The sequence below is a fragment of the Ochlerotatus camptorhynchus genome, unplaced genomic scaffold, assembly GCF_037179485.1.
Source record: "Ochlerotatus camptorhynchus isolate MF236.1 unplaced genomic scaffold, CSIRO-AGI_Acam_v1.1 ptg000658l, whole genome shotgun sequence".
Taxonomy (NCBI): domain Eukaryota; kingdom Metazoa; phylum Arthropoda; class Insecta; order Diptera; family Culicidae; genus Ochlerotatus; species Ochlerotatus camptorhynchus.
In genome coordinates, this window is record NW_027041137.1 from 33,427 (window position 1) to 49,004 (window position 15,578).

At 41.0% G+C, this 15,578-nt stretch overlaps 1 protein-coding gene across 7 annotated transcripts in view; it reads left to right on the top strand.

The window, feature by feature from the left end:
• Nucleotides 1-215: 215 nt before the first annotated feature.
• Nucleotides 216-15,578, top strand: part of rhea (Talin_middle and talin-RS domain-containing protein rhea) — a 162,618-nt gene continuing 147,255 nt past the window's right edge. For 3 of the 7 annotated variants that reach the window (XM_065237901.1, XM_065237903.1, XM_065237900.1), the window contains exon 1: nucleotides 15,217-15,283. The gene's annotated coding sequence lies outside the window, so the exon portion shown is untranslated. Of the gene's footprint in view, nucleotides 323-15,216; nucleotides 15,284-15,578 lie in introns of those variants that run through there. The other 4 variants (XM_065237899.1, XM_065237902.1, XM_065237896.1 and 1 more) reach the window with 3 other exon arrangements.

Here is a 15,578-nt window from a genome sequence, read left to right on the forward strand (position 1 = left end):
GTTTGCTGCACACTGATTTGAAGATTCGTATGCTGCTTAAATGTAAATATACACATTCAGGTTCTCTTTCTATACCCCCATGGGCCGTGTGTATTCAATGGAAAAAAGTAAACATCACCGCAAACATACACAACACATGGCTGCCGTATGATGCCTCTGTGTTGATGGTGCATGGGTGGATGAGGGCAAAAAGAGCCAAGGAGAAAATTGAATCTTGTGGCCTATGTGTGTTGTATGTGTCAGTTTTAGGGCGTTTTGTGTCAAAGTGCTAATTTTTCCCGTGTTTTCCCTGAGAAAAAAGCCCTATGGCTCGTTGAAAAAGGTACGTTCGCATAGTTAAAGGTTTGCTCCAGGTGACTGGGATCACGAACCGGCCGGAAATGGTCAGGAATAGGTGAAATTTCAGTCGAACCGCTGCATCTGGCCGTCCTCTTGATCTGGAGATGTCGAAATAACATTGATCCGCCATTTTTGCCCGTCTCTTTCGTTGGGTCTTATATTGAATGTGTGTATATTAGTCGACGTTCGGTATTTTTTTTGCATTTGTTCAAAAGATATGATAAAACTGATAAAAATAAATATTATCTTGTTCGGGTTCGGATAGCTGGAGTGCTTACGTAAACTGATCCAACAACGGAGAATGGTTTAGAGAGTGCTTCCGATGACATCCACATGATCGATACCGAACGATGTCAATTTACGGTAAATCTCCGATAGGTTCCTTATTTGGTAATTGAGACGTGAGTTGTTTATTCGATTTGGAACTCTCCTGGTTGGTCGTCGTTTACTGGAATGCACTGGTGCTATATAGGTTTGCAATATTTTTGCGATGCCATCAGACTTCAGCGATTGGAAATAAAAAGTTTAAAAATAAGATTTTCAATCATCTCATTCAAGGACGTTTCTAAGAAATCCAATAAGAATATGCCGAAAAATGAGTGTGCTGCTATAGTTTATAAGTATATAAATATGTGTTTATTTGAAGACGATTTGATGTAGTTCTAGCAGCGGAAGTGCAGTGATTCATAACTCAATGTACGTAATGAGATGACGATAAAAAACAACATGAAACAGTCATGCTGGCAACCGACCAAGAAGAACACGGGGTATGAGTCGCCAGTTTGACTTGTTCGAAGTAAAATAATCGCATTGGTGGCGTTTCTCCTTCCTCAGAAGTAATACAAACTATTTACATTCACAAAATGTTAATAACAAAAACCAATTCCGGTGGATTATTTTTTTACATTCCCCACCTATTCCAATACTGTTTTCATGCATCTTATGTTTACATTAACGGTACCACAAATAGAATCACACTTTGTACTTGCGCGCTCTCATTAGACTTGCGCACTGCCATGTGCGTATGGTTGATCCATCCAGCTGTTCCGTCGTGTCGGACGCTGGGTGTGTAGGGACGCGCCCAGCATCTCGAGACGAGGGTGAAAACTTTGAATGAAACATTGCCAAATGGCGCTGGTTGGATGCTGTGCTATGGCGGCGCACGGTGGCAATTGTAGCCTTTCGGTTCGCACTATGCTAATTTAAGCCGTTTATGAAATCATCGGTCATATTTTTAGCGTCGGATGGGTAATTCAGCGCTATGGCGGCTAATTTGGCGCACACGTATAACCGACAATAGGCGGTGGATTTATGTGTGATGTTTTGTTTGATTTCTCGATTAATCTATTTCCGATTTGTGGACTAGAAGGTCGTAGCACAGTTTATTTTTTATTTCAACACACATCATCAAATTATTGCCACAAACGGTGACGACAAGAGTATCAAGCGAGCTGTAGGTAATGAAAAAAGCACACCAAAACAATAGCTTCCATCTACTACAGGTGATCGCGTTATCAACACCGAGAGGTACAACTATTTCTGATAGTTTCGGCAATTATTTTTATTTTCTACCGTAGATATTTAAATGAATGAACTTGGAGTATAAAGATTCAATGAACATTTGACATTTTCAGCACTTAAATCTTCACCATTTTTTTTTAATTTAAACAATTGAAAGGGAAGAAGATACATGCAAAAATTAACGATGATGTAATTTGGAATTTCACTAAAAAAAGTAAGAGGTTGTATCCAAGACATGACCAAGATTTGACATAGGATTACGTGCTCGGTATCAATATTCGGCGACTGTGTTAGGGAAACCACTTTCCCCCCAAAACGAGGGCTCTTGAGAGCAGCCTTGATAGCTAGCTGCTGCTGGGAGCCTTTCGTTGTGTACTGGAGAACAATGTTCAACGCCACGCGCCGAAAGCACTGCTGTTCCTGATGACGACCAACTGGACACCACCACATATTGAATGATTGAATGATTGGTGTTTGAATAAGCACCGTCCGGTGATAGCGGATGGAATTCGTTTTTGAAATCTGTGTTAGGGAAAGCGCTTTTTGCAGGCAATCGGTGATAATAATTTAATTTTGAACACAATGTCAACAGTTGTACATTTGTGTAATTTTCAATAGTGATTTATTGAAAATTGATAAAGTGTTAATTTTAGCAGATTCGTAGAATTTTTTTCCAATTGGTTATCTTGTTTATAGTTGAAATCAAACCGCTATTGGCAGAGTTATAAGTGGTCGAAACCTGACCACTTTTCGTAACGCGGTTGACTTTGGTTTTTTGAAATTGCACCCTCAATATGTTGCCAAAAGACGTAATCCTACGTCAAAACAATCTTCAAAAAGTATCGAATACGCGTGAGAAATTCGAGTGCGGTTATTGTAAACTGAATTTCAATAATATACCTAGCCTTATAGGACGAATCCACATCGCCACAAAGACAACATATCGTTAATAAGTGGACTTCAAGCAATTGATGCAAAAGTAAAAAAGTTTCATTTTTTTGTGTCAACATTTTCTTTTATTTTCCCCTTCTGTTTCACTACAGCAGATAAATTGGACCTGCTCCTGTGCATTTTTTTCGGTAAAGTTGTCATTTGTCTTTGTATACTCCATCGCATATAACTAATTCAAGGAAGACCATCCCTGTCTTTATTACCCACCAACATTATTGTTGAAAATATTGACGTAAACATATTGATGAAATTCTTGAAAATACTCCTGGGGTAGGGTGCACTTTACGAAAAGACGTTTTTTTTTAAATTTTTCATTCAGCACCTGAAGTAGCACCGTTCGCAAGCAACGCCCATTGTATTGTGGAATCGTACTATGGTTTCATGTCTTCAAAAAATAAATGAAGCAAACACATATTTGATGGATAAATTCTGTTGTCCGTACCATGAGGTTCTCTGGAAAGAAAATTTATCGTTGAAGAAACTATGAGTCTCCTATTATAACATTTTCTTCTACAAAATGTACAGAGTTAGTACGATTTCAACCAATGCTTAAATCAAAACTTTTTCTAAGCCAGTTCAATCAATCAGACAACGAACAATGCGTTCTACTCATTAACAACTTATGAAGAAAAACTCAATCCCTACCTGGACGTGGTCTCTGGATCTCAGCAATGATGTAACTCTAGTCCAATTTTGTTCATCATTATGAGCCCAGAACGGATGCAATAAACAAAATTCAGCTGAAAACATGTTCATCGAACAAAGATACAACCATTTAAAAAGACGCGGTCTGCGGGCCTGCTTTTAAGTGTAAAAAAGGACCTCGAAATTTGCATTAACGTACCGTGATAATGACATTGAGCAATGTCAAAATGAAAAAAATTCTCAAAAATTTCGTTTTCGAGTTTTATTTTTTATTTTTTCAAAGTCTTTTTTTTTCAGAGTCTTAAACTATGTTAATCATTGATCGAGTTTCCACTTGCTGAAATAACGGCCTCCAGACGCTTCCGGAATGCACGGCAGGTTCTAATAATGTAGTCTGGATCCATTTCTCTCCAGGTACGGGTCAATGTTTGCCTGAGGCTTGCTGTACTCGGGTAGCGTTTAGAACAGGCCTTGGCCTTCATGACGCGCCATATTGAGTAATCCAGCGGAACGGAACGGAAGATGTTCCTGCAACCACTTCTGAGTGCGGTTCGAGGTGTGGCACGGAGCCCCATCTTGTTGAAGTTTGGCTTCGGACCGTACTGTTCTTTGATCCATACTTACTTAAAATCTCAATGTAGACCTCCGTGTTGACCTTGTCGCCTTTTGGAATGAGCACCGGGTCCATTTTTTTTCCATCGGAAGCCACCAATCCAAACACCATTACGCTAGCAGTATGCTTGGTCAGATACACGTTCTTGTGCTCGTCGGCCACGTCTTTTACCGGAAGAGAACTAATATACCGGTCGGTTCTGGAATTTGATACGGGATCGACGGTAAACATGCTCTCGTCGGTGAACAGGATTACCGGATTTTTTCGCTTAGGGAAGTTCAAGATTTTCTTGCATCGTTCGACTCGTAGCTCCCGGATGCGGTTGGTAATCATGTGAGTTTTTTTTCCCGTTCCCTCGATTTCGCTCCGCAATCTTCCTTTACGATCTTCCGTGCCGTAAAGTCACTGATCCCGTGTTCCTTTAACATTTTCCTTATATAACGCACTGGATTCACCCGAATCTTACTTTTGATATCAGCAATAACCCTCGGAGCCTGAGCTGACCTCGGACGACCTGTGGCCACCTTCGCGGATAGTTGTCCTTTATTTTCTCGGTCTAAAACCCTTTTGACGGTCCACCGGTACACTCCCACGGCGATTGAAATGTCTTTTTGCGACATTTGCACGAATACGCTGCCACTTCGTCATGGTGCAACTGTCAAACTAAGTAAATCATTTTCTTTTATACACAGCCTACTACGGTATGAGCTATAGGTTACCTGCAACCAAAGAAAACCAAGGCATTGTATGCACAGGTGAAACGGGAACCTTATTTGTACGATGGTGCAAACATTATCACGCATAAGGCACACCAGGGCTAGTTGAAGCGCGGAGAAGTTGAAACGGATAGCGTATCTATAAGCGGAAGTGAATTTTCACTGTGATTATTTTTAAGCGGCATTTCGAACTAGCGGAAATTACTGTATTAAAAATAATCACAGTGATTATTAATTTAACGCATTCCATGAAGTTCGGCACCACGACTTTTCAACAGCATTTCTTATTTTATGCCTTGCTATTAGTTTAAATAAGGTTTACTTTAGCCAAAGCGTGAAAACCATGTTTGAAACTATCTTAGTAATATCAAAACATTTTTATTCACGCTGTGTTTTACCTCTAGTAGCATTTCCTAGTGACTATATTCGTAACTATTGATTGAAAAAGAAAGAAATTACCATAGTAAGAAGTTTTTCATAGGTTTGAAATAAAAAGAGTAATCACGGACCGAAAATCTGCGTGTCACGTCAACTCGTGCATTTCAACTTGCTCCTGTGTATCTTAGATGTAAATTTACACTGTATGGATTTGAAAAATGACAGTTACGTAATATCGAGAAGAGTTGGAACTTCAACTATCCGGATTCTTCAGTTTTATTGTATAAGATGACTTTCGGACAAAAGGAATATCATTGAATTCATATTCAGTATATAGAAAATCATACTTCCCAGTGCCCAATATTGAATTAATATAAAATGAGAAAACTTTGAGATGGTTATAGTAACTATCCAGTTATCCGGATAGTGTAATTTAAAATGTGTTATCCCTCTAAGAGTTTTAATTTATATTGTTTCAAATATTTGTCAAATATTTAGCTTTTAGATGTCCATGTGACCTGATAATTCCCAAAATTTACAAAAATTGAAAAATCTAAATATCTGGATAATCTGAGTCCTGGCTCTAATATTGAAGTTTACCGGTACACATGAATCTTCTTTAAAAAGAAACTAAAAGCTAAGCGGAGTTAACAAGCAAGCAATATGCTTCTTTAAAAATACGAATGGAAGATCATCATCAATCGAAGCAATCCGGTACCTGACTTGCTCCCAAGTTTCAGCTCTGTTCGAGGGAATGCTGCAAACGTTAGATCCCGTTCAATCGACCGGAATGGCAGAGAAAGCACAACCGACACGATAGTTACTTCGTGTGATCCGGCAAAAACTCAACTACATTTTTATTATCAAAACGTCCGAGGGCCTAAAACCAAAATCACCGACGTCTTCCTTGCAACCTCGGAAAACAGTTATGATGTGTTTGCTTTCACGGAAACATGGCTCGACGACCGAATTAAATCATGTCAATTGTTCGGTGATGGATTCAGCGTTTATCGAACCGATCGTTCTGCTTTGAGCAGTACCAGGACACGTGGTGGAGGTGTTTTAATAGCTGTTTCTAACAAAACATGGATAGCATATAGATCTCATCCGAAACAAGGTCTATCTTCGTTGGTGTTTCATACTTACCACCAGAGAAGTCCGCTGATTGCGAGTGCATCCAATCTCACGCTGACATTGTTACGGGAATTAATGAAATGATGGGTAGCAATGATGGGATCATCTTTTTCGGGGATTTCAATCAGCCTCGAATCGTCTGAAAATCAGTGAACAACGTCTACGCATTTGGTGATCCTCTTGCATCATATTTTTCTCAAGCTTGCCACATTCTTCTGGACAGCCTTGCTTTTGGAGGGTTGAGACAACGAAATATGATACGCAATCACTTGGACAGAACACTTGATTTGATATTTTCGAACGACTGCATGACAGATTGCAGTTCAGTTGATGAGGCCCGGAGTCGGTTGTAGATATCGATCCTCATCATCCAGCTCTTGTTTTCACGGTGTATTGTTCAGCAATCTTTCCATTTGTTGAGAACGTCGATGAACATGATCATGACTTTAGTAAAGTTGATTATGACGCACTCAACTCTATGCTTTCTCAAGTTGATTGATCTACTGTTTGTCGGTGTAGCAACGTAGATGATGCTGTTAGTTGCTTCAACAGTATACTGCGCGATTGCTTCACATTCTGTGTTCCGTTATCAAGACCTCGGAGAAAACCTGCTTGGTCCAATTCTCGCTTACAGTACCTTCGACGTATTCGATCTAAGATGCTTAAACGCTTCTCGGCACGCAAAAATGGCATCACCAAACTGGCGTTTGCACGAGCTTGTCGCAACTATCGGAGCTACAACCGTTACTTGTACGGCAGATACGTAAGACGTATTCAGGACAATCTGCGAAGAAATCCTAAACAGTTCTGGAATTTTGTAAACACTAAGCGAAATGAAAGCGGCCTTTCATCTACCATGCGCATGGAAGATCAATCTGCCTCCACCGCAGAAGCCAAATGCGAACTATTTGCTGCAAGATTTGCGAGCGTTTTTCAGGCATCAACTGCGTTTCCATCGGATGTTGAAACTGCGACAAGGTCCCTGCCCGTGGACGCATTCGACATTGATATTTTCGATGTTAATCAGACGATGGTGGAGAATGCACTGAAGAAGCTGAAATCATCTGTTTCACCTGGACCGGACGGTATTCCTGCGTGCATATTGAAAAAATGTAGTGGCATGTTGATTACACCTCTGCAAGCTATATTCAACCTCTCTCTTCGAAGCCAGCAGTTTCCAATCGCTTGGAAGATGTCATACATGCAGCCTATCTTCAAGAAAGGCAGTAAAGAGGATGTGTCGTACTATCGTGGAATAACTTCGTTGCCTGCCGGATCCAAATGCTTTGAGATAATTGTCAATGATGTTATGTTCCAGGCCTGTAAAACGTACATTTCAACATCTCAGCATGGATTTTTTCCGCAACGTTCAGTCATCACTAATCTGTGTGAATACACGTCGTTTTGCATCAGCGAAATGGAGCAAGGAGGTCAAATCGACAGCATATACACTGACATAAAGGCTGCGTTCGACTCAGTTAATCACGATATTCTGTTGGCTAAGCTGGAGCGACTAGGAGCATCTTCGAGAATTTGTAGTTGGCTGAGATCATATTTGACTGGCCGTCAATTGTTCGTGAAAATTGGATCAGCCGTGTCTGCACCTTTCATTCCTCGATGTGGGGTGCCGCAAGGGAGCAACTTGGGGCCGCGTTGTTCTTCAATGATGTGTCCCACGTTCTTCTGAATTGCTGCCTAATGTTCTACGCAGGCGATTTGAAAATCTACCTGGTTGTTAGGAGCACCAATGATTGCCGTCAATTGCAACAACAGCTAGATTTGTTTGTCATTTGGTGTGCACTGAATCATCTAGCAGTACAAATGCTGTATCATATCCTTTCGAAGAACGAGAAATCCTATCCTACATGACTATACTATCAATGGCACTGTACTGAATCGGGTTGATCATGTTAAAGACTTGGGTGTGGTACTGGATTATCAACTCACATTCAAAATGCACTATTCGGAAATAGTTGATAAAGCAAATCGTCAACTTGGATTCATTCGCAAGATAGCGAACGAATTTGATGACCCTCTGTGTTTGCGATCTCTGTATTGTTCGCTAGTTTGATCAATTCTTGAATTTGCTTCTGCCGTCTGGTCTCCGTACGATGCTGTGTGGATTTCACGAATCGAATCAGTGCAGCGGAAATTTGTGAGATGTGCTCTACGATAGACCTGTGCGTTTTCGGCGGCGGCGTGATATGTTATTTTCTGCCGGCGGCGGTGGCGTGGCGGCGTCACGCCGTTTGCTTTCGGCGGCGGCGGCGGCGTGGGTCGGTGAAAATCGTACTGAAAATCGCTAAAACGTAGGTCACTCATAGTTTGAGTAAATTGTCCAACACTTTCCCGGGGAAAACTTCTCGAATATGGGGGAAATTAAGAAAATTGTACACTGGTTAGAAGTGTACTAGAAGACAGATTAAAACCACAATCAGTTTTCCTCATATTCGAGAAGTTTTCCTCGGAAAAGCGTCGGAAAATTTACTACGATTTCGCGAATTTGAGTAATCTTAACTCTCATACTTCGTAAGTGTGGTGGCCAAAATCAAAAGAGGCTACTGCACAGAGGAAACTAGCAAAACTTCAACGTCTAGCATGCATTGCAATAACGGGTGCGGTGCGTAGCACCCCATCAAAAGCATTAGAAACAATCCTCAATCTGCTGCCCTTGCATGAACATGTGCAACTAGAAGCGGAAAGAAGGGATCTAAGGCTCAAAAGATCTAAAACCAGTGATGAGTATGAATGGAGACTGGATGAAACCAGAGGACAACTATGAAATTCCCTTCTACATATGTGAAACGACATGTTCGGATTGGGAAACTGGTGGTCCTAACGTTCGTCAAGGCTCAATCATATTTTTCACAGATGGCTCAAAAATTGGAATACGAACAGATGCAGGAATCTTTGGCCCCGGGACAAATATTTCAGTTGCGTTGGGACATTTTCCAGAAGTGTTTCAAGCGAACCATACTGTGGAATATTTAACTTTACGGTAAAAATGGAACTCAAGTGCTGGGAAGAGCAAAGGATGATGGCCAATTGCACTAGCACAAACTGCAACCAGCCCAAAAGATTTATAACTCCTAATATAACATACACCAAAAAGCTCTTAGAGCTCAATAAAAGAGCTCCTAGTATATACACTGGCCTAGTAATTGGGCACTGTCCTAGTAGATATCACATGAAGAACATTGGTCGGGCTCAGAGTAATATCTGTCGTTTCTGTAAATTGGAACGTGAAACCTCGGAATATCTGTGCATTACTCAAGCGTAGATTAAAATTTCTTGGAAGTATTAGCTTATGAAAATTAGTCTGTGATATTTAGTCTGCAAATCCTGGAAATGTAGTTGATTTTATAAACCATATTATACCGGACTGGGAAAAAATATGTCCAGGCAATTAGCTATCTACTCGTTGAAGTGGTTGGTTTGCATGATACAAACAGCAAATAGGAGTACCATAAAAGTTCAAATAATGCACGGAGTGGTTTTACTTCACTCCCCAACAAAAAAAATAAATAAATAACTGAACTCAAATATGAGTAACTCTTACTCAATTTTGAATCGTTATCATTGGCCGTACATGCGGGATTTGTTTAGGAAAGAAGTCGTTTTGCAAAGTGTTTCGTTTTCATGTTCACTATAGTATTCTTTTACAGTTAAACGTAGAAAATCCGAGTCGTAAGCCAAGGAGCGGTTTTTTTTTATCTCACGCTACTCATTAGCTTCAGTCCATCAATTTTCTTCGATACTTTTTCCCAGTCTTTCACAAACTTTGTAACGGAATCTGCTGCCTTTACATGTGTCCGCAAATATGCTTTGGTCAGGGCCCAAAAAGTTTCAATTGGCCTGGCCTGGGGACAGTTTGGCGGATTCATCTCCTTGGGTACAAATTGGACCTTGTTGGCTATATACTAGGCTATCGTGTCCTTGGAGTAATAAACCGACGCCAAATCCGGCCAAAACAGTACTGAGACGTCGTGTTTGCGGATCATGGGTAACAGACGCTTGTTTGAACACTCACGCACTTAAACATCGGTTGTCACGAGGGGGAAGACTCTATCTACGCTGCAGGAAAAATTGTGTTGTGCTGTGGCTAGCTGCTCGCACGCGCAGTAGATAGAAAGAAGATTGATGACAATTCTGAAGATTTCCTGCAAAAAGAGGATGCGATATGCAAGTAGATGCGAGAAATGCAAGAAGATTTTTCGAAGATTGATTCGCTAGTGTGAGATTTTTTGAGCATCTAAAATTAAGATTTAGATGTGTCACCCCCCTCGGGTTGTCATTGTCTCCGTTGTCACAAACTGTTTGGAAAGCATACCACACTCACAAATGGCTTGCCCATAGCATTTTTACCGATTTTTTATCGGAAAAAATTGACTTCGCGTCATCAACACTTCGGCCATTACGAACGGTGTAGTACTGATCGCTAGGAAGAGTTTTATAATCAAATTTAACGTATGATTCAACGTCCATAATGTCGACTACCGATTTTCCGCACAGCAACTGGTCGTATAAACCTTTTTGATGTTTAATAATCTTTCTCTATCTAGCATACTAGGATGAATGAACGGATTGTTTTCCCACTAATATGTTTCCCTCTTGCTCGTACTCGTTCAATTAAAATGGTGTAGTAGTAAGCGCCGATTATACAAAAAGCTCTATAACTTCAGAGCAGGGTGGCCAGACCTACCGATTTATCGGTAGTCCTACCGATTTTCGATTTGCCTACCGATTCACAGACAAAAGGTTAAAAACTACCGATTTTTCACTTTTTCCTACCGAGAATCACAGATTTTTAGTAAGCTTGAAAAATATTCAATACCTATGTGTTGTTTTCCTTGTAGTCAGAATTAGCATTAGAATTAGAAATATTGATTTCGACACGTTTAAAGCAGAAGAACTGAGAGACAGTCACAATGATTCAGCGTGATAATCAGCTGTTTAAACGGCATCTGAAATAAGCAGGGATATTCGAGAGTCGTGCTTAGACATTCTGGGACACCCTATATTCACTTATTCACCTTTATGTAAATCCGACCTGAATGATTAATTATTGTGTGCTAGATCGAGAAAGTGCGAATAAACGTCAAAAAACTAAATGACAATCGCTGCACTACACGCTAATTTCAACGCGTTCAAGATGCATTTTACCTAAAAGGTGCTACGGATTTTTCATCGGCGTGACATAAATTTATTCGGTGGCGTGGAAGATTTTACTTCGGTGGCGCGCCGGCTTAATTTCATCGGGGGCGGTGGCGAATGAAAATCGTTGGCAGCGGCGGCGTGGCGCGGCAGCGCACAGGTCTACTCTACGGGGCTTACCATGGCTTACCGAGGCTTACCGACTCATTACGGCTACCACCCTACGAGCACCGCTGTGCGCTGCTTGGTATTGAACCGCTAGTGGATAGACGCAAGTTCAGCCAAGCTATCTTAGGAGCCAAAATTTTACGCTCCGAAATAGACTGCCCTGCATTGCTGAGTCAGCTCAACATCTACTCCCCTCAACGAGTGCTGCGATCTAGACAGCTATTGCGCCAGCCAACGAGACGAACACAGTACGGATCCAACAATCGTATCGATTCGATAAGTCGAAGACTTCAAGACAATTACAGCTTCTTTGACTTCAATATCTCTACCAACGTCTTTCGAAACCGCCTACGGAATCGACCAGAATGATTTTGTTTTTTAATGTACAACGTGTTAAAGTTTTTTTTAGATAAGTTTTATTAATTAAGACCACGATGTCAGATGGATTTATACAATAAATACAAATACAAATACAAATACAAATCTGGCATACTTGTCAGAAAATAGGTGGCAGATTTCATGATGGCCTGGAAAATCTTTCCTGACCAAGTAACACTTTTGGTCTTATGAGTGTTATGTAGAATTCCGCGAAAAAACTTTCAATGTTACTTTGCTGATGAATATCTCCAGGATTTGTTAGGTACAAGGTTCGATGAATTGACCGGTTTTCTAATATTTTGTTCAAGAAAAGCTTTATGTGAGGTAATTAATCCAAAACTAAGATCAGAAAAAAATACGCATTTTAAACCATGTACAACTGCTATTGTTTCGCGCTATATGCATTCCAGAAGAAAATTGATCTAGGGGAAATGACGGCTTCGGCATGACAGACTATTTTCGGCAACCCAAATTGAAACACTATTTTCACTGGATTTTCTTACGAAAACACTTCGCTGAATGCATGCAAACGATTCTTTATGCTTTCAGCTTCAATTTGACTATATTTTTACCACTAAGAAAAAGAAATCTAGCAGGGTTTTCTTGAAATGAAACACACGTACTACAAATTGTAGCTGATTTCGATAATAGAACAGCAGATTTACATGCAGTTCAAATGGAACGGTTGCCGAAGAAAAACTGGTTGCCGACAATACTCGCTCTCACTAGAGAAGATTGGAGCTTTTAAAAGCGTTTCAAAACAGTTTTTGACAATTCTTTCGACTGAAATTGTTAGAGCAGCTGGCAGCAAAAGATTGTAAACAAACCAATACTGCATATGTGTGCGTTCTATAGAGGAAAAGGCTATAGAAAGAAGGTCGCTGCTTAGGTTGCCGAGAATACGTAAATTCCCCTATTACAATCCGCCTTTCAGTAAAACTTTCCGACGCTTACAAGTACTCCGAGAAGTGCCATTGCCGCATTATTTTCTCGCATTTTCGCATGATCGCGGAGAGCGAAAAAAAATGTTAAGTGATCGAGCGGTGACTGAACAGAAACACATTTGTATTCCTATGATATCATCTCCCAAGATATTGCACTCGGTTGTTGCTTCTGCTGCCGTCAGTATAACAGACCTCCGTCGCAATCATCATTATCACCGTCATCATTGTCATAATTTGCAATTGGTGATTATCCATCCACTACATGCCTTGGTTGCCACTATTCGATGCTAACAACAGAGTTGTGACTTTTCGGGCAATCAGGATCTCTTCTTTCGAACCGCTGTGGCAGAATCCCAGAACCGATTCTCGAAACAAAGACATTGATCGCCCACCCACTCGATTTTCCCATAGTCTCCAATCGCTACCGACGACTCCATGTGTTCTAGGAGAGATCGTGTGGGAAATCAGCACAAGCTATAGAACCGACCAGAACAAGTAGAAAACCATCCATCATACCCGAATCGAAAACACACCGGGCTATGGAATTTGATTTCGCTCCATATGGAGGGTGCTGGCGCGATTTTCTCGTGAAATTCCACCAAGCCAGCAGCCGCGCAAATTAGTTTCCCCCTCCGCCCGCTTGGTGGGTAGGCTGTGAAGATGGAGGTGGGTTGTTGATCTGATACTACTGGTTGCCGTTTGGTGGTACCGATGGAAACAAGTGCAAGTTCGCGACTTGTGGAATTTGATATTTGCTGCGCGCACCCGGTGCTACGGCTACGAGCACACATTTATGATCGACTCGATCGCGGGGCGGACGGAGATAGATCACCGGCATCGGCCCGATATCTGGGTTGTGTTGCATATGTGCGATACCACCGGGGAAAAGTCGACTTCATTCATAACGGCTGCGACAACAACACGACGTGTGCATGGTGGTGAGCTAAGTGGTAAGTGCAATGGAAAGTGGTTCACATTGCCATAAGCGTTAATGAAATGTGGGATGAACGAGGAGGGAGAGCGATGGTGGTTTCTGTGGCCCTGGCAAGGCGAACCGGTTGTTGACTGTCCTGGGGCTGCAGAAAGTGACAGATCATAGATTTTTTTTTCTCGTGGCAACGAGAGCAGCAAAAAAAGAGTAGTGAAAGGAGGTATTTGCATTCATACGACGACTAATGATATTGATATTGACACTCGATTAGTTAGATTGAGCTGCCGTTTTGTATCACAGCCGGTTTTGCATGATTGAAGGCTAAATTTGCTGAAGGTGGTTTTTCCAAAATATGATTTTCTGGCCACCAACAGTTTTTTAGAACGCCTGGTGTTTAGAAAGTTATTTTTACATTTTTAGAACAAACAAAGTTGAGCTTTAACTAGTAACCAATTTTTCACTAGTACCCAAAACTATATATACATGGATATTTAACAGATTACACATTGTTCTATGAACAATTTAAGAGCAAGAGATTTTTATGATGGGCCAAATCTTAGATCCATAGGCCTACATTAAAGCCATTTCTCCTATATCTGAACAAAAACAATGGGATACATCAGTGATCAGAAACGGATCAATTCGGAAGGAACATAAATCAATTTTGTCTTATGATTTCCTAAAAATATATAACATATGATTTTTTTTAATATTGTTTCAGGTAAGATCACCACGACATCCTTTATTGTTATCATTCGTGAACAGGTAAATAGATTATCTTAGACTCAATTGAAAAAAAATTGCTTGAAGGTAATTTCGAAGCACAACATCGTCGCCGCAATGTTTTCGTCGCCAGTTTTAGGGTTAATTTGTTTAAACACGAATACTTGAAACATTCATGAGTCAAGCTGCAATGATGCATTAACGCTTAAATTTGATAAAACACTACTGCTGGAAACGAAACGGCGCTTATCCTTACTGCAACATTAATCATAGTTTGTTTTCGTTAGTCAGCGGTTTATTATAAGAATATAATCACTTTCTTCATTATGCAAAGTAGTTACTCACTAGTCAGCATTTCTCACATCACTCGTTGCTCATTCGCAGTCGATACCAGCCAACACTCTCAATCCGTCAGTAAATATCGATCGCTTTCGCACTTACTTACTGCCTGCCGTCAAACCTGCTGAACCACACGAGTCATCATCGTCGTCAGCTCCGCCATCAACACCGTCGTCATCATCATCATCATCATCATCATCGACTACACCGGTCCTCTTTTTTTTCCGCTGAGTAGCTGCTGCACTGTCTGGGAGTAAGTCGGTGGAGTGAGAACTGAACCGCGTTCAGTAACAGCCAGTACGTACGGTTAGTCGCGCGCGATTTTAAACGGCTCTGTTCACAAAGCTCGGTAGTGTTTATTTTCTGAATATCTCCTGAATCTTGCTCCGTTCCCCCTGATCGTCATCGTCGCCAGGCGTTCGTTGGTCAGCCGCCACCCACTCAGTCGTGTGCATTAATTAATCCTATCCTTGGTAGCTGCAGCTCCGTTTCTGACTGCGCGGTGCACTACACTGCTCGTCATTATCGGTGCACTTGTCTGATTGAAGTGCAATTGTGCAGTGTTTTTTTTTTTATTAGTTTGTGTGTAATTGATGCACCCACAGGAAGCGGTGTCCTTCAACCTAGATCGTAAAGACCCGTTT